Genomic DNA, 13,151 nt, shown 5'->3' with positions numbered 1-13,151 from the left:
TAAAACACACGCGCACATTCACTCCGTTTGGAGGTTCAGAGTGGCAGATCCAATCTCACCCAGAGCCACATTGCAGCCTCCAGGAGGCTGATGTAATTCTCCTGTGATTCTGTGGTTTAAATGGAATTGATTATTTTAAAATATTAGATATGGCATTGCTCGCTTTTTCACATTGAATTAAGCTCTCCTATACATAGAGCTACAAACTAAGTAGACAAATACACAGAGTTGTACACGCAGCCTCTCTCTCATACATATGTATGTGCACACACCTGCGCATGGGCACACACATATAAAGAAGAGATAATATTAATAGCTTACATATGTGTAAGGATTTACATTTATGCAACACTTCATAGATAGCAGCTCGTTCAATCCCCCTAAGAACTCTGTAAGCTAGGTACTTAAGAGCTTCTACGTATGAAAAAACAATGCACTGAGTGATTTTCATAAATGTATCTCGTTTAATTCTTCCCATATTTCAGACGAAAAGATGGAGACTCTGAAAATCCCAGTGACTTATGCAGCATTGCAATGCCGTAAGGGCAGATCTGTAAATACAAGCCAGGACCCTCAACTGTTGAGGGCAATGACGTTCCTCTATCACACAGGTTCAACTAATGCCATGACAGAATGTGGGTTTCTTCTGTATCGAAGTTTGCTCTGTCAATACAAATACAAAGCTTTTTGTAGAACAACTGTTCTGCATTGCATTTGTAATGCTAGAGCTACATTTACACAAGTCCATTCATGTCCACTCCCCAGGCTCTCCCTTGGGTTGGATGGCACCATCTATGACGAGCTGGCTGAAGCCAGCTGCCAATGGGGTCACCTAACGTTTGATGTCTGGACCTTGACCTCATTCTTCCCGGTGCCCATCCAGAGTAAGATGCTTCTGATTAGAGAAATGACACTGGTGCAGTGGTTTGCATCCTCTCCCAAACATCCCACCTTCCCAGTAGAACGGTAGCCTCGATCTCTTGTTTTCCATTTCCTCTACTGCAGTTGACATTGTATTTTCCCTTCAATGTGATAAGATATATGATCTCCCCTGTCTCCTTAATTTATAGCTGGCAAGATTAGCTGACTGGTCCTGTAGGAACAAGAGAGATGTGATGATTAGCTTTCGTGGTTTAGTAACTTTCTCCTGCTGGGTCTCATTAATAGGACATCAACCAAGAAATTTTGTTCACATATAGCTTAAGCCCATTGTGCAGAATCTCAAGAGGCTGCCACAGCCTGGAAGTTATAAAAATGATCCTGGATTAAGCTGTTCTGTGAGGAAAGAATGAGAATCACCCAAGATAAACTACCAGTCCTGTAACTAAATGGTATAGGGCTTCTATGGAGGAAGAAAGACAAATGATTTCCTTGATCACAAATCTCTCGCTCTTGTAAGAAACCTATTCTCCAACTCTGAGACCATGTTATTGGAGGAACACATCTGCCACGGGCTCAGTTCTAATGAAGAAAGAGTTCAATACAGTGGGGATGCATCCGCTCCGTGGTCCCATTCATCCTGGGGGCAGCTGTTCTGACCACTTCCTGCAGCAGTGACTCCCCTCTGCGACTGTTGTTCTTTGTGGAAGGTGATTCTTCCTAGGAAATAGGACAAGGCAGGGTACCCAGAGACGTGGTGCCACAATCCTTCTTTTGGTCCCAAAACCTACCAAGGGGCTTTTGACACATCTGACATGTACTCTGGGACTCAGTTTATCCATAAAGTGGAGTTAACAAACCCGCCCACGGTTCTTCATACAAAATTAAATGTGCAGTGGCTATAAATGCCTGCATATTCCTGGAAGAATATGATGCTATAATTGTGATTGTCTCCAAGCAAGATGCTTTCTTGAGTTTAATTCTTCTTGCTGGAAGAAGAATTGGCTTCTAAAGTGAACTTGAACCCTGAAGCCACCATCCGGGCAAGGACTTGTAGCTATGCTGGGAGCCAACTGGGACACTTGTTCTAGATGAATCTAACATCTTGTACACATGTGAAGTAATGATTCACACATTGCAGCTCTCCCCTCCATGGTGACTCTAGCACTTTACTTCTCCACTGAACTTGTTGACATCCCCACCCAGTTTCTGGCCATCATTTCAACAGATATCAACCAAGTTCCTCCAGTAGGAAAAATGCAAAGAGAGAATGGGGGAGCAGAAACCCAGGAGAGCAAGATTAGAGGTGCCATGATAACAGCAAAAACATCTCAGAAAAGAAAATTGTGATTCTTCTTCCTCTGTTGGCCTGGAAACAAGCACATTCAGTCACGATTATGGTGAACATATTCTCCATTCAAAGACTGTTGGAACAAATAGTCTCACCAGGAACCTTTGTGTGCCACTTCTGAGGGTGAAATATGGTGTTGCAGATATAGTTTGAGTCCTGAAATATGAATGTCTAGAACACATCGATAGATTTGGAGTCAATGGCAAAGTAGGTTGACAAATGGCACTGTCCAGAAAACCCAAAGATATATGTTTCACTGAAGTCATATTCTCAGCATACAAGTACGATTTTATATCAGTGCAGTAGTAGGGAGAAGTGACTAATCGACTTTGAGCACTCAATCTCTCCAGGCATCAGTTTCCACAACCAAAATACAAGGGGATATGTTAGATGATCTCCAAGGTTCTTTCCTGAGATAATATTCTGTAATTCTATAATTTGTCCTCTATGCTATAACGGTCTTGCTTCAAAAGCAGTGTGTGCACACATATGCACAGACACGCATATACACACACAGAGTCATTCACACACTCGTAAGTGTGGCATTTGACTTCTATTCCATTTCTATTGTGGCAAATACACACTACTCTTTTTCCTCATGCATTGGTCTTTCAATCAGAAATACACCTCTAGGTCTTTGCTCAGTGAGATAATAAGATGATGTCTAAATACTCAATAAGTAACCCGAAAACACACTTGCTCAGCCCTCTGGGCTTTGGGCTGTGACAACTCTCTCTGGCTTGCATGTCAGTGTGTACCTCCACGATGAAATGACAGCAGCCAATCCCAGATCTCCCAGCTCCCAGAAGTTTAGCCAGCAGCTAAACAAAGCCACCCTCTCCACTTGCCAGCAATAGAGAAATTAATGACATCACATACTCGCATCAGTAAATTAATATTCAACAGCCTACTTGTTCTTATTCAAGGTCGTTAGCTTCTCTAACCTCAGTTTCTCTAACTGTAAGTGGCCATAATAATAGTATCTATCTCATAAGACTGTCCTGAAGAACAAATAAAATAATGTATATAAAACGTTGTATCTGCTATCAACTTGTCAAGCTATTAAAACAAGCCTAAGACTCCAAGAGCAGCCTTTGTCTTCAAGAACTCTTGATATCTGTGGAGTGCCTGGGTGGCTCAGTTCTTTGAACTCTGACTCTTGACTTTAGCTCAGGTCATGATCTCCTAGTTCATGAGTTCAAGTCCTGCTTTGGGCTCTGCATCAACAGTGCAGAGCTTACCTGGGATTCTCTCTCTCTCCCTCTCTCTCTGCCTCTCCCCCACTCTCATGTTCCCCACTGCCTCTCAAAATAAATAAAAAACTTAACAAAAAAAAGAGCTATTGATATTTGTATCAATTTATCCTCAGACAATCAGCCACTGACTTCCCAATCTTGAATGCCCCGGTTCCACAGTTAGGTACCGTCCCACCAACTGACTGCAGAAACAGCTACAAGAGAGAAAGACAGACCTCGTGTGTTGGAACCCATGCCTACAGAGACAAGTTATTTCAGATGTCCTAGTATCCTCACAGCTAGGAGAGATATTTGCTTTTGCTGAGTGGACCAGTGGTTTCTCTTCTTATAGACATAATACACTGATCAAAGATGTAGACAGAGCTCTATTTAGCAGGATAATTATTGCCATTTATTTTTAATAGTAAAAAACTTGAATGCAGAAAGATTTCTAAAGAATGTGATATCGATTTTATGTGCCAAATTTGCTAGGTCATGATGCCCAGTTATTTGGTCAAACACTGGTCAAGATGTTGTTGGGAATGTATTTCTTAGATGTGATTAACATTTAAATCCGTAGACTTTGAGTAAAGCAGATTACTGTACCATAAAATACTATAATGTGGGTGGGCCACATTCAGTTGGCTGAATGCCTTAAGGGCAAAGGCCAATTTTCCTGAAGAAGAAGCAATTTTGCCCCAAGCCTGCAACTTAGAAATCCTGCAGATTTCAGACTCAAAACAGAAATATCTACTCTTCCTTGAACCTGCTCTACAGATTTTGGACTTGCCAGCCCCCACAGTCATGAGACAATTCCTTAAAAAAGAAACCCTCTGCCTCTCCCTCAATCATTTCCCACCCCCTCTCTTAAAATGGATAGATAACTAGATACATAGATACATAGATGATAGATAGATAGATAGATAGATAGATAATAGATAGATCACCTATCCATCCATCCTGTTGGTTCTGTTTCTCTGCAGAAGCATTACTGATAGCAGGAATGATCACTACTATAAGATTAAAACATATGAAACTGTTGTTTTTGTAGCTCAAAAACAATTCAATATTGGCAGTTTCATATAGTTTCGCTAATACACATACGCATATAGATTCTAAAATGAAAAAAAAGTGAATAGTTGATCCCTTTGTGAGATTATGAGTGGCTGCACTTTATTCATAGTGTTTAGTCTTTCAATCATCAAAAAGGAATTCATAGTATTTTTAAATCAGAAAAATATAGTTCAATACTTGTCGCCCCCAAGTCTTTTCTTCAGCAGTGCCATAAGGCTCGAAATAGGTTAAGCCATCATAAATCATTAAAGGATTCCTTTTAAACATAACTACTATGTGGTAGCCATTTTATTTATTAACACCTTAGCAAAAGCATTAACTTCCAGGAATGTGAAAGTATGTGACAGACTATTAAATATTGATGAGTGAGGAAATGGTGAAATAATATCCTAAGCAAAATGCCTTGCCTGGGGAAAGTTATTTTAGGAATGGTACTATGGTGGAATGTTCAGGAAAGGGATATAGGGCCCACAAGGAATTCCCAAGAGGCGGCTGGGAGACTAGAAGAAGAAAGATTGGCTCCTGGAAGGAAGATAAGCCTCTGAAACCACATACAATGCATGTTGCTTCCAACCAGCCACGCTTTGGTGGCAAAGGGAATGTGGTCCTGGTGACAGATTCCCATGAAGCAAAGGCTTCACTCAAACTCGTCTGGGTTGGTTTGGTTTTCTAAACAGAACCATCCCCAAGACCGATGTGTGGAAAAGACAAATATTACTTTCAACAGAGATCTTAAAAGTAAATACTTGTTGCCATTTTTGTAAGGCATTAGTGTCTTGTCAATAACAGAAAACATTTGCCTGGATTTCAAGAACACCATAACTTCTCTATAATAAGAAAACTCTTCGGGGGTTTTCCTTCTTAATGGAAACCTCTGTCCAAAGCGATGGATGTCTGTTGCTTACGGTAAGACCTACAATTCTGGGAGGTTATGAAAAATGATGAACCGATTTGGCTGGAGGAGTCCTGTTTGAGGCCTGCAGGATTCCTTTTAGCAGCTGATCAGTGCCTCTCCCCGGCCCCTTTCCAACACAAGAAACCATCCATTGGAGCGCTCGTGCATACCTGGCTTATCTAGCGTGAATGGACCACACTCGTGGCCCACGCTGATCTTGGCCACGTGACTTGGCTTCCACCAATGAGACAGCAGCAGACGCGCACGCGTCCTGGCTCCCACTTCTGCTGCTCCACCTTCACCTTGAGATCATGCCTGGGATGCCTGCTGAAGCTGAAGGCCCGGGGAGCAGAGAGGTGTCTCGGTTGCCCTGATTGAGGCCCCAGGTGAGTGACAAAGGTGAAATACGATCAGCAGAGCCATCTAACCACTGATAGATCAGAGATAAATGCTTATAGTTGATTCCCAACGAAACATCTATAGTTTTGTTGTTTGTAACACATCACTGCAGCTGTAGAGAACCAAGACATGTAGGTAGGGTCTTATTTGTAGTCTTTATTTCACTCCTTATTTCTCACCAAAACCCACCAGTCTCGTCTAACTCCACCAAAGTCCTGCTTGATGCTGTGATTTATATAATTTTTTAAACATTTTTTTTTAAGTTTACTTATTTTTTTTTTTTTTTTTAGAGAGAGACAGAATGTGAGCTGGGGAGGAGCAGAGAGAAAGAGAGAGGGACACAGAATCTGAAGCAGGCTCCAGCCTCTGAGCTGTCAGCACAGAGCCGACGCGGGGCTCGAACTCACAAAACGCGAGATCATGACCTGAGCCAAAGTCAGAACCTTAACCGACTGAGCCACTCGGGCGCCCCTATAATTTTTTTTTTTTTTTTTTTTTAGTGAGTTATAAGAAACAATAAAATTATGCCATTTTCAGATGCTTTATTAGGAACTTTCATGGAGTCAGGAGGACAGAATTTACACATTTCCCACTTGTGATTTATCGATAAGGACAGACTGCTAGATGATAATACTTGAAAGTAACTCTGCAATACTGGGTTTGATGGGTAGGAAGGTACTCCCTCCCTGAGAAAGGCAGGAGGAGGGACTCAGTCAGCCTATAAGGGAGAGGGTTGGGGGAGGGGGTGGGTGTTGAAACAGGTGCCAGACAAGCCCTGGTATCAGGGAGGCCAACCTGGAGGAGGAGGGGGAGACGTCTTGAGTTGAAAGGGCACTGGATGGTTGGCAAGATTCTAGGTGCATCCCGGGGACCAGAGACCTTGGAAAGGTTAATGGTGTTACAAAGAATGTAAACAAGGGACAAAATTGTGTTTTCAGGAGTACTGGCAGGGCAGAATCCCCAGTCCCAGCAGGGTGACAGTCAGGGACTCAGTTTTAAGGCAACGAAGAAGTAAAACTTAGCCTGACCTGGATCTTATTGGCAAGAAAACAGAAACTGAGTAATTAGAACCACTGGGCAGTCAGAGCCTGGCCAAAAAAGAGAGAAACGGGAGGATTTGGTGTCCAGCACCCAGAGTGTTAAAAGTCAGGTGACCTTCCTTTCTTTTGCCTTTGCAGGTTTGAAGCAGGAAGAAAAATGATAGAAACCGGGCTTCTTGTCCTGGGCTTGAAAAAGTAACTCAGTATGCTGGTTCGGTATTATTGGGGTAACTTTTACATAAAAAAAAAAAAAGTATTGATTTTAAATGTTTATCAGATTTTTTTAAGCAAAATAACAATCTACAAAGGAATTCCAGCATTTTCCAGATCGTACGTAATTCGAAGTCGTACTTACGCTGACGCAGTCTGAAGACAGTTGAAATACTCATTCAGAAAATTCAGACTCTTGAAAACCTTTAATGAATGAAAAAAAGAGCTCTGTTTGGCCTACATTATTCTGGTTGACTATCTAAATTGATCAAATGCATCCATCATCACTCAACTTTATACCTCACTCTGCGGCTCGTGTACAAACAAAATCCTCCTAGTGGTTGCTCTAATTGCAGGCAATGAGCTCCAAAAACCAACTGTAGAGTCATGCAGTCAGATCTTTCTAATTTAATACCTGCAGGCCTTCTAAAACTGGAGGCAAATTTAAATCTAAAGTTAACACATAGCTCCCGGTAGACCTCAATTACTAGACCCGCGTGCGTGTGTGTGCACGCACACGCACGCTTTTCTGCAATTTATTACAAGAAGTACATACAATGTACCTTGCATAAAATTTCCCTGAAAACTATACATCTGATTCATAATTAGTTTTCCCTCATAAACCGGGCTGTAGATTAATCTAATTACGTTGCTTACATTCGAATTTTAGCTTTTATTTGCTTCTGTTTGCTTTACTCCAAAGTCTCAAACACATTTGTCAGCTTTATCTGCTGTGGGCAGGGAACACTAGAGGCCATCACTCAGCGGTTTAGAGCACAAGAGAAACCAAGCCGAAGCTTCCTAATGTAGATGAGAGCAACAAAATCAGAGAAAGGGCCCTCTGTTCATGAGAAGACATTTATTTGAACTTCCTTAGCACTCCTGAGGTCAATATTTTTTCTAGGAAATTATAGGAAGGCTCAAGGGAAAGCTAATGCACTATGTTCTAAAGTGGACGATATGTTCCAGAGAATCATTTCTTCCTCAATTGAAGTTCCTGTAAAGGATATCTTTTCCTTAACTTTCATGTAGGCAGACGGCTCGTATGCTGGTCACATCCCAGAAAATATCAGAGGAGCCAGGTAAATTCCACCATTAATTAATTATACTTCTTTGGTGACTCACAATACTCATATTAAAGACAGGCCGAATCAGGCCCTTCCATGGCTCTAGTAACCATGCTTTTGATAAGTTCCTATGCTCTGGAAGACCTTGACTCTTATCGTTGCCCATATATCCAACGTCATGTCCTGGTCCGCTTCCTCCAGCTTGGGCCCTCTCCATTTTTGTACCCTGTGATGCCTCCCTGGACATGGATGGAATGAGCCAGACCTTTGGTCTTAACTTTTGACTGCCACCCCCTGACGTGCTATGCGTGGGCTTTTTTCTTTTCCCTTCCCCACTACTGGCCCCTGTTTTACTGCCAGCATACAATGCTGTCAATATCATTTGGGGCTGTTCGAACTCTTCACGGCAACCAAAGCTATCCTTGTCTGAAAACTAAAGCAAGATGTAGCTTGAAACAACCCTATGCCACCAAAGTCAAGTTCAGGTAGAGGGAAGAAAAGCAGGAACGACATCCCCAAATGATGGCATGATACCCAGGACAGTCAGATGTTTCTTCTGGGAGGGAGTAGAGCAATACTCCCTCCTTTTTCCTAGAAACCATGGTATATGAGGCAATGTAGGGATGAATCTGGATACCCTACAGCAGTCACTAAACGGCTCACACCTTGCAATGACTGGTGATGCCTGAAGCCCCTTGAATGCGTCACCAATGCAGCCCGGCATCACCAACGCGTCCTGCGCAAGGCGGCACCCAGTTGGACCTCAGTAAGCATTTGGTTACTTAGTCCTTTCCTCTAGAAGAGCCGCCATTACCAACGGACATATTCATGATTTTTCGGTTTGATTTCTTTTGTGAGTTGTTTGGAAATAAACTCTATTATTTTGTTTTTCTTATTGGAAAAGTAATATGTACTCATTACAGTACATTTGAAAAGTATATTCATGCTAAGGTACATCCCTGTGTATTACTCACTTTGCCACTAGAGTATCATCCACAACTTGCTGTGTCATTAAATGTTCTCCTACAGCGTGGCTAGAAGCTGCATAGTATTCCGTCACTTGAGCTATCACTAGTATTTTATTCAGTTGCCATTGGTTAGCAAGTAGAGCAGAGTATGGCTCAGAATAATGGCTTCCTATATATTTTTCAATGAATAAGTGAATTTAACAGACATTTAGTTTTTCTCCACTTTTCTCTAATAAACATAACACTTCCGTGAACATGTTTGTGGTTGAATCCTTGCGCGCATACATCAGTCTTCCAGGGGATGAATGCCTAAAGGTTAAAAATGCTGGCCGAAGAGTACAAATCCGCTGGGTTTTAATCCCATCATTCTAAAATTCTCTGGAGACGGCGAAGGCCCCACAACACAGAAACAATCCACATTATTCAAAGGTGACAACTGTTTCCATCCCTCTGCTTAGCCTTACAATTGGAAACAAACAAAAAAAAAAATCTAGCTTTCTCTCTTCTTTCTCCACAAGAAGAGCCTAGACCTAAGTGATTAGGGCCTATGATTACAAGGACTTTAGGCGTGACACAAAAGGGGGTCAGGAAAAATACCCTTTCGTTTGATTCACCAGGGACCAACTAGGAATAATTACAGGCTGTGCAGTACCGTCCAGCCACGTAAGTGACTACTTTGGACGCTAATGAGTGTTTTGTGTCCTTCCAATCTGGCCATATGGCCCGTGCTTCCTTTGAGCAAGTGTCATGAAGGATCAACTCCAGCCGCAAGGACGGTACCATCTGATGATCCACAGGTTGCCAGGGACTGAAGAACATCACCTGCTTCATCTGCCTGCCTTCAGACAGGACGACACTTAAAATTTGCTGAACAAGGCGTATCCTGCTGTAAAACGCTTTCCTGCAAGGAACTGAAAGATGATATGCAAATCAGGTAATGGAAATGCCCCGAATATTATTGAGACCTATTTGCAAGCGTGATATTTAATTGCAAGCTTTTCCTTTCGTGCGGCACTCATGTGATTCGAAACTAAAATCCTAGACACCTGGAAATGCCATTAGCAAAGTGCTTTACAATACCTCTGTAAGTCCTTGTTACCAGCAAACTCAAGTTCAAGTGTATTTCTTGTATTTCTATAGAGTCTTTCAGTGAATATTAGAGCCGTTCCTTAACACCATTGTTTTCTAAGCATCAGCATGACTACTGAGATTATCCACTTAAATTAGACGTGGGTTGTCAAAGAGGTTCTTTAACACACATGTAAAGTGGTCATTTTCAACTTATGTTACTGAGATTGTACAATAGACCTACAGTTTCCAGAACCAAAGGTAATATAACACATTTCCATTCTTTCCCCACTTTTATCATGCTGCTGGGTTTTGTTTTGTTGGTTTTTTTTTTTTTCATTACACAATGACTTGTTGACCTAGAATTTTCTTTTTTTGAGTACAGAAAATCTTAACAACAAAAATAATGACTCTAAAATTACCAAACGTAATTATGGGAACTATTTGATCTTAACATGCGAGAGACACATCAAAGGATGACAGCCCAGGCTTCACAGGGTAGAGACTTCTGGGAACAATTATTTCTGTTGTTAAAAAGGGGAGGAGGGGGTGGAGGCGGAAAAAAAGGATTATCTGTTTCTCTTTCACTTAGATATCATTCATAATTGAATGTATGTATTGAAAGACAGTTTTAAATGTGCAAAACTTTATTTCTCTACGGACATTCCATCATTTAATTAATAAATTGGTTATAACAAATATGGTCTGATCGTTAAACTATCCATGGGTGCAACAAAATAACAGGGTGTTACTGAAATGCTACAAGATGGTAATTGTAGACTGCACATTTCATCTAGGGAATAGCCACATTGTCAATGGAAATGTGACCTTTATTTCCTTAAAAATGCCCTCCTTTGACCTATAAATGTGTCCGCAGACAAACCAGTTCGGAAGACAAGATACAATAAAAAGCAAACAAGATTTGCAGTGCCTGGGTGGCTCAGTCATTTAAGCATCTGACTCTTGATTTCGGCTCAGGTCATGATCTCATAGTTTGTGAGTTCAAGCCCCACATCAGGGTCTGCACTGATAGCACAGAGCCTTCTTGGGATTCCCTCTCTCTCTCTCTTTCTCAAAAATAAATAAATAAACTTAAAAAAAAAAAAGAGGCAAATGAGATAATACTAGGTTCCAGATATTGTCTTCATAAACTCAGTGTGCTCAGCCACAATTTCCAGGGGAGGGAGCCAAACACTGAGTGCTTGAATAAATTGCCCAAAGTGGTGGAGAAGAATTTAAAACTGGAATGTTGGATTTCCAAACACCAGGCAATAATATTAAAATATGATTTGTAATATTTGATCAGTGATTTTCCACTAGCCAATTGGTACATGAAATTACCCTCCTTAGTGTTGCAGAGATTAAAGCTGCCAGCATGACCTTGGGCAAAATCAGCTCAGCTCCCTGAGCTTACAGAAACTTATTTTTAAATGGGACTTTTTTTTTAATTTTTTAACGTTTATTTATTTTTGAGAGAAAGAGACAGAGGGGCAGAGAGAGAGGGAGACACACAGAATCTGAAAAAGACTCCAGGCTCTGAACTGTCACCACAGAGCCCGATGCAGGGCTGGAACTCACAGGTGGTGAGATCATGACCTGTACTGAAGTTGGACGCTTAACTGAGCCATCCGGGCGCCCCTAAATGGGACTTAGAGATATCTATGTGTAAGGACTACCAGATGATCTTAGAGATATTTTCCAGGTCTGGGGTTCTTTGGTTTTGTACTGTGATATCAATTATTTGAATAGTCATTCTACACAGCTGAATCACTGACTCTGTCTACATATTATTTCCATTTTTCTAAAACATCGGTCCATGGTTTCAAACAATATAAAGCTCTATAGGTTACCATTATCTACTGTCACAACAAAGTTTTCATATAGCATATTATAGAGATGCCAAATTAAGCCAATACAATGAATTTGAGCCACAGCGAAAGAAATCGTTACATAGAGATAACCGAAAATACACCTCAGCAATTATAGGTTTTGCCAGCGAATGATTTGCTTTAAGAAGAAACCGTGGAAATCATAAAACTTGATAAACTCTCCTTAAAATAGGACGGAAACATTTATTTTCCCAGAAGGGTCTTGTGGAATATTTTCTACTTAAGGGGGAATCATTGTCTTAAGTCCGTTTTAAATGAATTGTTTTCCCACTAATGTAAGTGAAGCCAAAGACAAAAATTGACCTGGTTCTTCTGAGCCAGAGTCCATTTCCCCTTCGCCACCCTCCCCCTCGCCCCCTGCCCAGGGGTGAAAGCGCAGAGACAAGAAGTTAGCTTCACTGTTCAGCGCTTTGTTAAGTGTTCAGTTTGTTTAAGCGTTTGTTCAGTTTGTTAAGTGTTCCTTTGTTAAGCACTGTTCAGTGCTTTGGCACATTACTAGAAATAGAAGCCTCTAGAAATAGAGGCTCTTGTTCTTTCTTGACAAATATAGTCACTACCAATAGTATTTTTCCCCAGTTACTTTTTAAGAATAGGTAACTCTTGTACACGATCACTGCTCCCTACCCACCCCCCCTCCAAAAAGGCATTTCAGGATTCATGGGTTAAAAGTACGTGGTTTTGACACTAACCAAACGTTTCATGCTCCAAACAAACTTACGAGTCAACTGAAGACCTTAAGTTGCAGCAACACAGGATGGCCTTCTGGATCTTTTGGAGACGGCTCTCTTCTCACTCTGAGAAGGAATGTGGCTTCACACCTCCCTTCCATCTCCCCTCTGATTCTCTGGATTTGGCCAACAGGGATGAGAGGGCAGGAAGCAAAGGATCAGGAAAGAGGAAGGTTAGCCCAACAATCTCTTCCACGTCGAGATTCTGATTGTGAAGCCTCTATAGACAAAGACTAAGGGTCCAGACTACAGACCAGACTGACCTTGAGTCCTGGCTTTCCACAGTAGATCTTTTCCTAACTGTGTGACCCTGGGTAAGAACTTGTAATCTCTCTAAACATCAAGTTC

General features: G+C 41.4%; 1 long non-coding RNA gene across 1 annotated transcript; it reads right to left on the bottom strand.

Moving 5' to 3' along the window:
- Positions 1–9,455: 9,455 nt before the first annotated feature.
- LOC123596026 lies at positions 9,456–12,917 on the bottom strand. Its single transcript, XR_006711496.1, has 2 exons — positions 12,794–12,917; positions 9,456–10,029 (listed from the first exon to the last, which is right to left on the bottom strand). It is a non-coding gene; the product is annotated as an uncharacterized LOC123596026 (long non-coding RNA).
- Between the last annotated feature and the right edge of the window lie 234 nt (positions 12,918–13,151).

Source organism: Leopardus geoffroyi, chromosome A1 (genome assembly GCF_018350155.1).
Source record: "Leopardus geoffroyi isolate Oge1 chromosome A1, O.geoffroyi_Oge1_pat1.0, whole genome shotgun sequence".
Taxonomy (NCBI): domain Eukaryota; kingdom Metazoa; phylum Chordata; class Mammalia; order Carnivora; family Felidae; genus Leopardus; species Leopardus geoffroyi.
Note: the sequence above shows the minus strand (reverse complement) of the source record. Positions and strands in the feature narration are given on the sequence as shown.